Source organism: Podarcis erhardii, assembly GCF_964252035.2.
Source record: "Podarcis erhardii genome assembly, chromosome: 12".
NCBI classification, from domain to species: Eukaryota; Metazoa; Chordata; class Lepidosauria; order Squamata; family Lacertidae; genus Podarcis; species Podarcis erhardii.
Genome location: NC_138513.1, coordinates 34,981,634 through 34,996,296, shown reverse-complemented (window position 1 = coordinate 34,996,296; position 14,663 = coordinate 34,981,634). Strand labels below are relative to the sequence as shown.

At 40.4% G+C, this 14,663-nt stretch overlaps 1 protein-coding gene and 1 long non-coding RNA gene across 3 annotated transcripts in view; one reads left to right on the top strand and one right to left on the bottom strand.

Moving 5' to 3' along the window:
* The window catches only part of RARB (retinoic acid receptor beta), a 362,123-nt gene extending 355,744 nt beyond the window's left edge, over positions 1 to 6,379 (bottom strand). The window contains exons 1-2 of one of the 2 annotated variants that reach the window (XM_081882235.1): positions 6,267 to 6,379; positions 446 to 566 (exon numbers count right to left, since the gene is read on the bottom strand). The gene's annotated coding sequence lies outside the window, so the exon portion shown is untranslated. Of the gene's footprint in view, positions 1 to 445; positions 567 to 5,085; positions 5,172 to 6,266 lie in introns of those variants that run through there. The other variant, XM_081882236.1, reaches the window with a different exon arrangement.
* Positions 5,740 to 8,299, top strand: LOC309325764. The gene is made up of 3 exons (XR_014149975.1): positions 5,740 to 6,117; positions 7,164 to 7,339; positions 7,884 to 8,299. It is a non-coding gene; the product is annotated as an uncharacterized lncRNA (long non-coding RNA).
* Positions 8,300 to 14,663: the final 6,364 nt, after the last annotated feature.

Sequence of the window (14,663 nt, the reverse complement as noted above, 5' to 3'; positions counted from 1 at the left end):
CTAGTTTTGACAGGTTTCCTAGTTTTGCAACTGTATTTGAACACCATAGTGCACAACTATATCTGGATACGGTTGTAACTTGGTTCTCGAACGCCTTGGTACTCGTACGTTTTGGCTCCCGAACACCGAAAACCCAGAAGTGTTCCGGTTTCTGAACGTTCTTTGGAACCTGCTGCTTCTAATTGAGTGCAGGAAGCTCCTGCAGCCAATCGGAAGCTGCGCCTTGGTTTTCTAATATTTTTGGAAGTCGAATGGATATCCGGAACGGATTACGTTCGAGAACCAAGGTATGACTGTATTTCCTACCTTCCAAAGCATGCTATTCACACTACTACACGGGTCTAAGGGACGTTTTCAACTTCCAGCAAATGTAGTTTGATATTTAGGCAGTAATCCTATAACTACTTACCTAGGAGTAAGCCCCATTGAACTCAGTGGTACTTACATGCATAGGATCGTACTGCCATGTCTCCCAGTACATAAAACATGTTCATAGCCTTCCACCCTATCCAGGACTCATTCATCATCTCGCTGGAATTTATCTTGGTTTGGTGGCTGCAGAGTCTCTACAGATAAACACAACAGAGGAAAAACAGATGAATCAGATCTTTGACAGCCATAATGGGTTCAAGGTAGCATTATGTAAACATTATTAAGTGCAATAAACACATGTCAGCATTAGACACTCTTATGTGGATGTGCCAGTAAGAGTTACCATGAACTTCTTAGTCATAATGTCTTTCTAACTTTATGTAGATAGTATAATAGCAGTTCAAGCAGTGCTGCAGCCTTGACGGGAAATCTTTACCCTGTAATAGATAGGCCAGGTCTGAAAGAGTGCCACTGGGAGACTGTACGCTTTCATTCATATAGATGCTGCACATTTGTCGGACTGACAGGGAGGCTGGCCACCAGCTTTTTGCAGTGTAATTACTAGTAGAGCAGTGTTTTAGAGGCCCTGTTTGCTCCCTCCCATCCGGAAAACAGGTGCGGTGTGTGAGTTTTAACGTGAAATGTAGGACTATGTCCTGAATGGTGATTTTTAACTCTGCTGAAATAGGTATTTTTGCATTCTTACACAAGTAAGAAGAGGGAGGATAAATGTCAAGGTTCAGGGAATCCGATCTTTCACATGCTGGACAACCAAGAATTGGAATCAGGGGTCAGCAATTTTTTTCAGCAGGGGGCCGGTCCACAGTCCCTCAAACCCTGTGGGGGGCCGGACTATATTTTGAAGAAAATATATTTTATTTAAATTTTGTAAATTTTATTAAATGATTTTGTTTAAAATGCATCTGTGGGTTATTTGTGGGGCATAGAAATTTGTTCATTTTTTTCTCTCCAAAACATAGTCCGGCCCCCCACAATGTCTGTGGGACAGTGGACCGGCCCCCTGCTGAAAAAGTTTGCTGACCCCTGCTCTAGATGTTGTTGTACACCAGTTCCCATCATCTCTGGTCACTGACCAGGCTATCTGAGGCAATATCTGGAGTGCCACACAGGTTCCCCACCCCTGCCCTAGGCACCCTAAGAAAGTTTACAGCCTTCTACTTAAGGCGCTTCACTTTCCCCTCTTGCACTAGCCATTTCCCGCTACTCTAGCAGCAGGAAGTTCCACAAGTTAACACTTAGTCCTCCAGATGAAGCTAGGGACTGGTCTACTCTTGTGCTGCATCTTGCAGATTTCAATCCTTCCACGCCAAATGCTCCAAAAGGAAAATGTAAGTAGACGACAGCATTTTATTATGTTGTCTGTCAGTTTGCTTTTTATTACGTTTTTAACATTGATGTACTGTAATATGTTTTTAATGTTGTACAACACCCTGGGATCTTTGGATAAAGGGTGGTATATAAATGAATATGTATAATAAATTGAATATTTATTATTAGTAGTAGTAGTAGTTTATTATTACTCCTGTTCCTTTTTCTATTTCTTCCTCACTTCCGTCACAAACACAGGTTGGGGGTGTTTTAAATGCCCCCTTCTCAAGATTAGGTGTTTTAGTGACAAGGCCAGATTTGAATCAGCAGTCCGGCCCCATCCCTTGATAATGATTGACAGGAAGGGGTGGAGACAGAGTGGAGAAATTAGGGCAGTTCAGCTGGTAGGTGAGTGAGCTTTGTGATCAACACTCAGTCCCCATAGTGGGGAATCTCAAGCCCAAAGACCAATAGGGGCCCTCTAAACCTCTCCACCTGGCCCTTGGATCTCTCTCTCCAGGTCATACCTCTCCCCGGCTCTGCTCTGCACCCTCCCTGAGTGTTTTTGCCCATATAGACTGTGTACCTAAGTACTGACAATGCCTACTACTTGTCTGCATGGTGGACACAGAGGAATGGGTGGGGCTAAAATACTGTGCCAAGGTTCCATTTTCATTTGTTTCTCCACCCACTGTGCCTCTGGCTTCACCCTTCATTGATATATGGCCCTCAGAAGGTTCTGCAGAAAGGAATGTGGCCCCTGGGCTAAGAAAGGGCCCCCACTCCAGCTCAAACCCTTTCTACACACACACACACACATAAATAAAATTGGGACAGAAGTAAATTCTCTATGCTCTCTCCCCCCCGACACATGTGCACAGTGCCAAATTTTATGACCCCTTTGCTAGCTGAGACTAATGGCCAGTATTTGATATGATGTAACGTGTTTTCTTCTTTCTTCATTTTCCATCACACTTCCAGTCATACCAAACCAGATTTCCTAACCCTGGTCTCTCTCCCAGCTGCTGATCTAAAGAAAAATTTGTTTGGTATGGGGAAGATTCCTATCTTACTTCTTTCCCAGTCTGGGTTCTGTGATTATTTAAAAACTGTAATTAAGATTGTATAGAAACATGGAATTAAACTACCAACTTCTTAAGGCAATTGGTGCCTTGTGAATAATTAAAGTAAAAATTGCCAATGGAATTGACGCCAGTGTGGATCTGTGAATCAATTAAGTTGTCAAAATATTGCTGTGTAGTGCCCTCAAAGGAAATTTGCTCCCGAAATGTGTATTTAAGGGCAATTTCACTGTATTCCTGCAAGATTAACCATTATTTTAATATATACCTATTGTGGTGATTTAAAAACTAGCCCGCAAATGAATATGCTAATATCTGATTCTGTGGAAACGAGTGATTACGCCACTTTCTAACATCCTTGGCAAAATCTCCTTTGATCAATTATTTCTTGTTTAACTTCTTTTGCTATACTTTTGGATGTCACACTCAAGTTCTAGCTGCGAATAAAAGGGGCTTAACAAAGATAAGAGCACTACAGGGATTCATAATGGTGAAATCACTTACTTGCGCTTCTCATCTCTACGAGCAAATGTCTGAAGTGAAATTAATTTGGTGATCCCAGGTTAGTCTGCAATGGGCCCTGGCCCATGCCTCAAATAAGCTAAATTATTGTTATTATCCCTATGTTCTAGTTTCAAACAATAGAAGTTAATTGAGCTGTCCTAATCATTTAATTTCTAGTATTAAAATGAAAATGTTTATGTTTGATGAGAACTGCCATGCCTCAAAGGAATCTGAACTGAACCACTTGGGTGCAACCCATATTCTGTAAATGCCCTGGGTTCAAACAAACAAATGAATGAATGGCAGGCAGGACAGAAGCAATAACTTTTAATCTCTCCCCCGCCCAACTCTGGGACATTTGCAGACTGTTTTCATTGGTATTTGGCTAGCTTCTGTCAGAAAATAGAATACTGACTAGAGGAAACATTGGTTTGATCTAACAAGACGATGATGTTGATGGATTATTTTATCCCACTCTTCAGCCACAAAAAGTGAATGGAAGTGATAATGCAATCCCTACCCTCAGGTTTACAGTGTGTGTGTGTGTGTGAGAGAGAGAGAGAGAGAGAGAGAGAGAGTGTGTATGCATTACAGAAAAGGAAAATGGACTGGGAGGGAGGAGCTGAAAAGCTAGTTCTGGCACTGTTTCTTAAGTTACAGAATTATGTAGTGACCAGATAGAAGAATAGAATAGAATAGAATAGAATAGAATAGAATAGAATAGAATAGAATAGAATAGAATAGAATAGAATATTCAGCTTGAAATTCCTCAGCATAGCATATAAGCAAGGAAGAGAGTATTACTGATGCATAGTGTGGATAACTAGGGTGGTCTTTATAGCCATCATATCCACAGCATACATTTAAGCACATTTATGCTTTAATTCCCCCCCCTCAAATAATTCTGGGAACTGTTGTTTGTTAAGAGTGCCCAGAGTTGTTAGGACATCCCTTACAGAGCTATAGCTTTCAGATGTCCACTATAAGGTCACAGAATGGGCTGTTAGTTCTTAAACACCAGAACCCCAACTCATGATAGGGTTATTTTTGAGTTCAGCTTACATATTTGTAAATAAACTCAAATAGAAACTTATTTTCTCATTTGGATAAGACTTCAGTTTTCTGAAGGAAGGCTTCCTTCCTCTAATATCTTTCCTCTGCTTGCTAACCACGCAAGTATCCTGTTGGCCTTGGTGGTACTTTTCCTGATCTGCAGTGTACCTTTCAGCTTAGCTTCTGTGATTGTGGTTTTTGAATGTCTCCCAAACATCCTGGATAAATTTAGCTCCCTTGACTCTGTGGGAGAGCACCCACAACATTCTTCTATGTATTTGCCCATAGTTCATTTTAGAACTGAAATACTGATATAGATACTATTTTATTTTAGGGGTGTCCACTTTGCATTCCTCTCTTCTGTAAAATTTCAGATCTATAAAACTCATACCCTCCAACACTTTGAAGCCAAAATCTGAGTGACCGTCTTACCATTTCTTGTGAGAGCATGGCAGCCATTTTTGTTACCACAATCTCGCATGATTTCACACACCTACCCTGCCCCCAAAAAGGACTTTTGGGGGGCATGGCCCCCCAAAACACACATTTCCGGGCACCGCACATGATCGCAGCCTCAAAAAAAGCATTTTTGGGGGGCGGTGAGTGGAATCACGCTGCAAATTCGTGTGAGACCGCGATGACCAAGATGGCCGCTCTTCCCTCACGTTAAAAAACACAGGATGTCCCAGTTTTCCAGGACACTTTCAGGGCATGTAATCATTCATTTATTGCATTAATATCCTACCTTTTTTTTCTCCAAAGAGCTCAAGGTGGCATGCATGGTCTCCTCCTGGACTCATTTAATCCCCACAACAATCCTGTGAGGTAAAACTAAGCTGAGAGGATGTGACTGGCCTAAGGAGCTTCATGGAATTGAACCTTGGTCTCTCAGGTCTTAGTCCAACATTCGAACTAACACCACAAACTATTTACTTTGATAAACTGTGCTGCCTCCCCCCCCCCCCATCTTTTTCTGTTTCAATGGATTATATTTTAGTAAGCTGGATAAATGGGTGTTTTCTGAATATGACTAGCATCATATGGTTTTGCTTGTTTCTGAGATATTGTGACCAGAACTCTATGACTATTGAACAACCAGATATGGATGCGCCAGTTGATTTAAATGTATGGCCTGCTTTATGCACAAGGCTTCTGTACATATAAATGTACTTCGGAATAGACAAATATGCATACGTTATACAATAAAAACCAGCTGTTGCCGATCTATATTCTATTGCCGACAGAGTGAAGCAGAGCAATCAAGTGCCTTGTGACCCTCAACAGCCTCACTCCTGTCCCTTTTAAATTTATCCCACGGATTTGAAATGTCTTAACTTGTATTATTTTTTTAAAATAATTTTTTATTGGAAATTTTATTTACAACATAACATAAACCCCCCAATAAAGAAATCCACCCTTATTAAACGTGAACATAGCATACAATAAGCATAACATACAACAATACAAACAACCAAATAAAAGACTTCCTTTATCCTGTATTTAAGTTATAATTAGAAAAATCTTAAAGGAAACAGCTGATAAGAAGTAAATAAGGAGGCCAGATGCCAGATACGGAAATATCTTAACTTGTAATGCCAATAAAGGGATTTGTGTTGTGTTGTGTTGTATTGTATTGTATTGCCTCTGAGGACCATCCTTCCAGCCATGGCTGGGCTGTTGTAATATCTTCCTAGAATACCAGCAAAATGGCCTGGTCACAAAAAGTGATGGCCTGGTCATAATTTTGAAAACGGAACAGGTTTTGCTGAGTTGTCGTGTGTGTGTGTATTTGAATAGGGGACATAGAGGGAAGGGATGTCTTAAAATAAAATGAGAGAGAGAGTCTCATGGGGAAACCAAAGAAGAGAAGCGAGGACGAAGGGATGTGGATGAAGCTCTCCAATACTAATAAAAGGCTTCATTCACCTCAGGCCCGGAGCAAAAAGTGCTGTACTTGCACCTTGGTATTAAACAATAAAAGAAACAAGAGAGGACTGTCATTCAGGGAGGAGATGCGCCTCTGACTTCCATTCAGTCTGATGTGGATAAAAAGAAACCTGGGGAGGAGAGGGTTTGATTAATGAGCTTTTGTGGTTGTTTGTAACCAAGTTCACCCCTATTTTGTCCACATTAAGGTAACTCCGTTTGAGACTAACTGCTAAATGTTTATATTGCAACTAGCTGCTAAATGTTTCTTTCATATTGCTCTGCTCCATGCTGGCTTCATAGATTTAGGCACGTGGCTGATAAGGTAAAAATATTTGCACGGGTTATTATCTTAGCTTTCAAAAACAATGAAGAGAGAAAGTACATAATAAAACATTTGCATGTCATTTGTGTAGGGTTTTTTTTTAAATGAAGATTTCAGAATAGCCTGAAGGAACTGTGTAGAGCAAATGTGTCTACCATCTTGTTTTCACCTTTGCAGATAACAAAAATCAATAATAATAATATTAATATTTATTAATAAATATTTATAAATAAATAAATATTTATTTATACCCCTCCCATCTGGCTGGGTTTCCCCAGCCACTCTGGGCGGCTACTCTTGTGTATCCTACATAGAATTCCTTAATAGTTTTCTGTGGGTTTCTGGGTGGCTGCTGCATTTGACAACAAAAATGGAAGTTCTTTCCAGACATTTTCCTGGACAGTTACATAAAATTTGCAACAATCCAGCTCCCTGACAGAATTGCCGTACAATAAGAGACACTTGCCAGATGGCCTCAATTCGTGAGAAATATGTGTTTCTAATGCACACACGTCAAAACCAATTCAGCATGCAATTTTAACCTTGGGGATTTGACTGGTTTTTTTCGACAGAATCTGTTGCTGGTGGAGACGAAAACATTATTGAAAATGGTGAACTGCTACATAGAGGAACAGGTCAAGACAAACAAACAGGGTCAACTTACTCAGTGAGGTCCTACCTATTCAGTTTCCTTTTGAGGAGAATTTTTAGGGACGGAGCTAGAGTTTCATCTTTTCATGTGTGAAAGGTATGTGTATCTACCACCAAAGGCACATTGAAAATGGTCCAATACAAAAAGCTCATTGCGCAACATCTGAACTATCAACCGCAGCCTACCTAAAAGCCTGAAATCTCTAGCCTGCTTCAAGGCAACATATAACTCAAGCAACAAAGACCGGAGGTGCGGAGGTGTCTATTCTTGTAGGCATAGCTTTGAGCAAAAGAGCTTATTGCATAATCACAGCCTTTATAAAAAGGCAGATATAAATGTAGAAAGAATGAAGGCAATTGGATTGAGAGTTAAGGCACTGGTGATGTAACACAGTGATACCCCACAGCTGGCTAAGGAACATAATTTAAAAAGAGGAAAAGCATCACCAAAGCAGATGGCACAAATTTGCATATAATCTACATATGGTAATTAGTACTTACGGATGTATATTTATAAGTAATTACTTTCAAAGGAAATGTGATACATCTCATCATGACTGTGACCTGTTTTGTTGTCCAGTCTGCTATATAGGTGCTAACCATCGATGCATCTTTTTGTCTCTCCTTCCCACTTCTTAAAGGTTTATCCTTAAACGAAACTTGACGGATTGAAATCTTATATGTGATTGAAGTCACGCCCTTCTTTTAACCAGCTAAAGATTTTGTATTTTTCCAAGGTTCCAGAAGGGGCGTTCTTCAGCCTATTTTAAAACTGATTTATTGTGGCTTGGCTTGAAGTTGCTTGTGATGAGGGGCAAGCAGAAATTCTCTAAATGTATAAATATCCAAAAGTATGGTACAGGATGAAGTACCCACTTGTGCTGCTTAAAAACAGAGTGTCTTACCGAAAATTAAAGCTACAACGAATGCTTGTTTTTAAGTGATCAACCATTACTTTTGCTATTACAAGCATGTGTATATAGATCCCTTATAGCTTACTGTCATGTAATGCTTTATAAATGATACTTAATAAACAACAGCTGTGAGTCTTACAGAAGTATTCATCAAGGCACACATTCATTAATGGTAAATCACTTTTGACTGGTAAGATGCTAGTGGCTGGCATGTAATCTTTTAATGGCCTGTGCTTTGAGTAATGCAGGTCAATTCTTTTGTCATGAAGTAATACAGGAGGAATAATGTGCTAGTGTTTTCGTTAGGACAAAATAGTTATAAAAGCTCACTTGGATATCTGTGGGCTATGAAGGTTGCGGAAGGGATAAGGCAACCTTTGCCAACCTTGTGCACAGTGGACTAGGGCTGATGGGAGCTGTATTCCAGAAAATCTGGAGGGCGCTAGGTTGGTGAAGACAATAGTATCTATGCAGACTTGCTATCTGTTACATTAGTGAACTATCATTACAGTTATTGTTTGTTTTCCTTCCAATTTTAATTTGTATGCTGACTTTTTACATTACTGTACTCAAAGTAGTCTAAAACCCACATTTTGTTGTTGCTATTGGCATCTCTCTGTCTCAAGAGTCAATGGAGTGTACCTCGAGGGGTGAAGTCTGCTAGTTAGCAGCGCCGAAGTGACCTCAGGGCACAAGCCTGAGCATTGTGCATGGAGGTCCTGGGTTGCCCCAACAACAAGACCCTGCTCTCAGCCTCACTGATGTGGTCCAAAGGAAAGCAGAGCAATACGTCTGGCATCAGACTGGCTGCAGGAGTTACCGAAAGGAGGTGTACAAGGAGCCATCCAACCATCTCGGGTTGACAAGCCCCACCTGCCCCTCACTTCTCTACAACATGTGCAGAAACTGCCTTCTTGACCTTTAGACCTACTGTTGATCTCGTCCGCCCAATCTGCCAGAGCCTGTCTTCGCATGCAAGAGAAGTCCCTAATTCACAGAGAGTTTGAGACCCATTGGCTACCCTCACCAGGTTTAGCTGGCCAGTCGAAGCCATTCCTGGGGTGTGGCCACTTTCACACGCTGACAGCTTCTAGGAGCCACAAGTGAGAGCTGTGTACAGGGTGGGGAGCATCTTTGAGCAAACTACCCCAGAAGGAGCATGACAGGTCCCCCAACAGAAGTACTACCCTCCCCTAAGACCCCCCACACCCCAAAAATGACCCACATAAATGACAAAATATGCAACAAAAGTATGTCATTGTGCAATAACAATTCAAAATAAAAATAAGCACTCAACAAAACTTAGGAATCCTTTTCACATGTAATATCAGCTAGTATAATATCAGTAAAGGACAGTAAAATAAGTCACATCCATCTACTGCAATAAATGAATTCTTAAGTTTTGAACAAACTAAACAATATCAGCAAAATGTAATAACATATAGTGCCACAGACTATGCAAAAATTATAAATTTACTACTTCCACATACATTGTTTGTGATGTTCATTTTAAATTTTATTGATTGTATTGCCAGGCAACTACTCAAGGTGATAAGCTCCCAGGGCAATGCTACCAGACTTTTGGGGTCTTTGTAATATTTGTTTCATTTTCACAGGCCCATCCTCTCTATAAGTCTTAATAAATGGTGGAGCTTATATTGGTGAAGGCATTCCTGGAGAAACACTAGACAATCAGAATCAAAGGCTTGTAGAATTGAAAGGGACCCCAAAGTCCAACCCCCTGCAATGCAGAAATCTCAACATGAAGGTCCCCCATCCAATTTGAAACCATGCTGGACTCCGCTTAGCTTTGCAAATGTACTAGCAGCTTTATTGCTCCTGTTGTAAAGTTTTGCAGCTGATATAACTAACACCTTAAAATACGCACAGGAAAGCATAGTAAACCAGTGCAAATTCTAATGAACTGGTCTTTGTGAGCTCTCAACCAGCAGATAGGCTGCACTAACTGTAACTCTAGACACACTTCAACAGTAGCTCCCTGTACAGTGCACTTCAGTACAATAATCAACATGAAAGTATAGTAATGCATGTGTGACATTGTATAACATCCCAGTTCAGTAGGATCCCAGTGGGACGCAGGTGGTGCTGTGGTCTAAACCACTGAGCCTCTTGGGCTTGCTGATCATAAGGTCAGCAATTTGAATCCCCATGACAGAATGAACTCCCGTTGCTCTGTCCCAGCTCCTGCCAACCTTGCAATTTGAAAGCACACCAGTGCAAGTAGATAAGTAGATACCGCTGTGGCGGGAAGGTAAACGGCATTTCTGTGCCCTCTGGTTTCCATCACGGTGTTCTGTTGCGCCAGAAGTGGTTTGGTCATGCTGGCCACATGACCCAGAAAGCTGTCTGTTGACAAACGCCAGCTCCCTCGGCCTGAAAGCAAGATGAGCTCCACAACTCCATAGTTGCCTTTGACTGGACTTAACTGACCAGGGTTTTATCTTTACCTGACTAGGAAGCAGTCAGAATATTAACAATGTAGTTCTTTTATAAGCAAGCCTATACAGAAGTAAGCCACGTGGGACTTGGGACTTACTCCCAAGTAACTCTATAGAATTGCAGCCTTAACTAGAACAAAAAATATTGGAGTTCTTATCTCAGGGCTCCAGGGGCGCCGACGTATAAAAAATATTGGGGGGGCCCATACCGGGGTCCTGCCCCGGGAAGTTTTCTAAATTTTAGATGAAAATTAGTGAGTTTTAAAGTTTTTTTAAAGTATTTTAGAGTCATATGATCAACATTAGAACCCCGAAAACTCGACTCTCTATAACTCCACACTCCGGGAAACTCGACAAGCCTGAAACACGTTTTGGCTTTGAAAAAAGAAACAAAACATAAACACGCACGGTATTTTCGTAAAAAGCTAATTTAATTTACAGTAACAATTATGCTTATAGACTATTACAGAGCAGTGAATATATAGCTCTGAAAAGACTGAAATGATATTTAAATAAATCCTAAACTATCATTAAAAGAATAAAACATAAAATATTGCTGTCGCACAGTAATAGCACTTTGATTAATAAGTGAAATAGCTAATTTAAGCTTACTTTGAATAAGGCTGAGGGTTCATTAAATAAAAATAATATCTCAAAGTTAATGCTTTAATACAGTTAATAAAGTTAATACAATATGCCTAATACTGTATGTAAATACTGTAATACTGTATGTAAATAACGGGCTTTAATTGGGTCTTACACCCTAAAAATATTTAAGTATTTGAAAATAACAATTACAGTACTATAGTAATATAGAAATACAGTACTAAACTAGTACTAATATTTCGAAACTGAAAATTTAACATTCTGTATGTATTTAATTCTCTATTTTATAAAGATTTTTAATATCTGACAGTGAGTTTGGAGTAGCCCAATGCAAAAATCCTGAGGATCCATGTGGATCCATGCTTTGTAACCACGTTTTTGCACCACTGTGACCCTTTGAGTGGGCTGCTAGGCTATGGGAACTGCTGAGAATTCAGTGAAGCAGTGCTGGAAACCTTGTTAAACTACTGAACGTTGTACATTACACACCATACCAAATAAATTAAAATCTGAAACTCTGAAAAATCTGAGTTTGGGTTGCTAACTACACTTCCTGTTTAAGGAGTGATAATATTTAACATTCTGATTCGGTTCCCACATCACTTTGAAGGAATGTCTGCAAATGTCAGTAGGCATATCTGAGTTGAATCCCCAGAAAAGATCTGAAGAGCCACTGCATTTTATTTCCTGCACAGTCAAATATGTAATGTGGTCATTTTGAAACAGTCTATTATTCCAGCTGCTTTCCTCTTTTATGGTTACTTAAAATTTATGGCTTCCATGATGTACTTCCCAATGGACTTAACATTGAGAATCAGCAGCTCTACAAATCTCCTGCCAACGGACTTTCATCTTCCCTGTTAATTTGTGTACTTGTGAAGAATGTGGCCATAAATCACAAAGAACACCTTAGCCAAAGCAAATGTAGTCCTATTTTCAGGCACACAGACACACACCCAGTGGCAAGTGGTGGCTAAGAGTTGCACACAGTGGTGCACTTAATTTTTTTATTTGTCATCTCATGTCAGCTCATTCTCTTCGCGATCTTGCCACTTAGCCTGCATACAGGGCTATTTGTCAATATAATCTCTCAGATTTCCAAGAATATATTTAATCAGCTGAAAACAAGAGCAAGTCATAAACTTCAATGAAACAGAATTTAGAAGAAGAGACAATGAATACTGCTTTGCTTTGGAGAATGCCATGTTGTTGCCCTGCAGTCTTATTCATGTGCATAATGTTTTGCTTCACAATTGTTCTAGGTATCTATCCAAATAATACATTGAAGCAGAGGGCTGTGCACTGAAGCACAGAATGGGTGTTCAAGCTATGCATAAGTAACAAATATTACTTTATCTAAGTTTCAGGCCTGATAATCTGAATATCAGATTCTACAAAATAACAAAAACTGAGTGATTACAGAGTGAAGCAGTGAGGGGGCCCCTGTGGAATATCATGGTTATTGCCATTAAATCAATATTTTTTGTATGTGTTTGATATGATGGAAACATTACATAGAGAAGTGACTAGATCAGATAGATACATAAAAATTTGCTCTGTGTGCTGGAAGAGTTAAATCAGAATTTATTTTATTGCCAGAGAATATCACCTACCATAAGGGTAGGCAGACTTTAGGCTTGTGGGATCTACTTACCGGTATGTGTTGTTGTTGTTGTTGTTGTTGTTGTTGTTGTTGTTTACTAAAACCATCAGATCCACCAGTCAGAGTCTACCCTGCTTCACACTTCACATTTGTATCCCGTATGAGAATTTATCTGACACACGCACAGCCCAAGTCTTTCTGCAGAAAAATCAACTTCAGGCTTTCCCCAAGCTTTCTTCATTTTGGCAGTATAATTTAAGGGTGAGAGGAGAATCTTCCCCAACACAGTGCCCTTCAGCTGTTTTGGACTACAGTGGTAACTTGTTTCTCGAACAGCTTAGTTGCCAAACAAATCGGCTCCTGAACGCTACAAACCCAGAAGTAAGTGTTCCGGTTTGCAAACATTTTTCAGAAGCTGAGCATCCAACATGGCTTCCATTTGAGTGCAGGAAGCTCTTGCAGCCAATCGGAAGCCGCGCCTTGGTTTTTGAAGAGTTTCATGAGTCGAACGGATTTCCAGAATGGATTAAGTTCAAGAACCAAGGTACCACTGTACAACTTTCATCAGTCCCACCCAGCATGGACAACAGTCAAAATGTAGTTCAAAATATGTGTAGGACAAGAGGGAAGCCCGTTGCAACAGGCTTTAGATAAAGTCTATTATGTTGAGCCACCTTAACTAACAAAGAGCATCAAGAGAACTGTCTCTTCAGCTAGCTCCATGTAAAAGCATGGCTTTAATAGTATTTACAAACCATGACTGTTCCTTCAGATGGTTTTGTATGCCATGATTAAGGATGCAATGATACAACATTTTCTTTGAAACCTAGGACTTGTAAGAAAAAGCAATTTATATGCGTTGTATATGCGATATAACGTTTTGCCACCAGATGACGATGTGAAGTCCCATTTTTTTCTCTACCTGTTTTCCCTGTTTAAATTTACAACACTTTAAACCAAAACACTTCTTTGATGTGTCTAGGTCCAGCCATAGAGAGCTTCTGCCGCCTCTTTGTCTTTATTGGATATGGGGTAATCAATATTGTTGGACTACAATCCTAGCCAGTATGGCCAATGGTCAAGGTGATAGGAGTTGTAGTCTAGCAACATCTGAAGGGCATGTTGGCTACCTTTGAACTGTGTTCAAAAGCCATTGTGAAACAGGATGGGTCCAGAAAAATGAATTCCCTTGCTGTCATCAGGTGAGAGCTCACAGCATCTCTAGGGAAGATGCCTGTTGTTGTTGTTGTTTAGTCGTTTAGTCGTGTTTGACTCTTCGTGACCCCATGGACCAGAGCACTCCAGGCACTCCTGTCTTCCACTGCCTCCTGCAGTTTGGTCAAAGTCATGCTGGTAGCTTCGAGAACACTGTCCAACCATCTCGTCCTCTATCGTCCCCTTCTCCTTGTGCCCTCCATCTTTCCCAACATCAGGGTCTTTTCCAGGGAGTCTTCTCTTCTCATGAGGTGGCCAAAGTATTGGAGCCTCAGCTTCACGATCTGTCCTTCCAGTGAGCACTCAGGGCTGATTTCCTTAAGAATGGATATGTTTGATCTTCTTGCAGTCCATGGGACTCTCAAGAGTCTCCTCCAGCACCATAATTCAAAAGCATCAATTCTTCAGCGATCAGCCTTCTTTATGGTCCAGCTCTCACTTCCATACATCACTACTGGGAAAACCATAGCTTTAACTATACGGACCTTTGTTGGCAAGGTGATGTCTCTGCTTTTTAAGATGCTATCCAGGTTTGTCATTGCTTTTCTCCCAAGCAGCAGGCGTCTTTTAATTTCATGACTGCTGTCACCATCTGCAGTGATCATGGAGCCAGAGAAAGTAAAA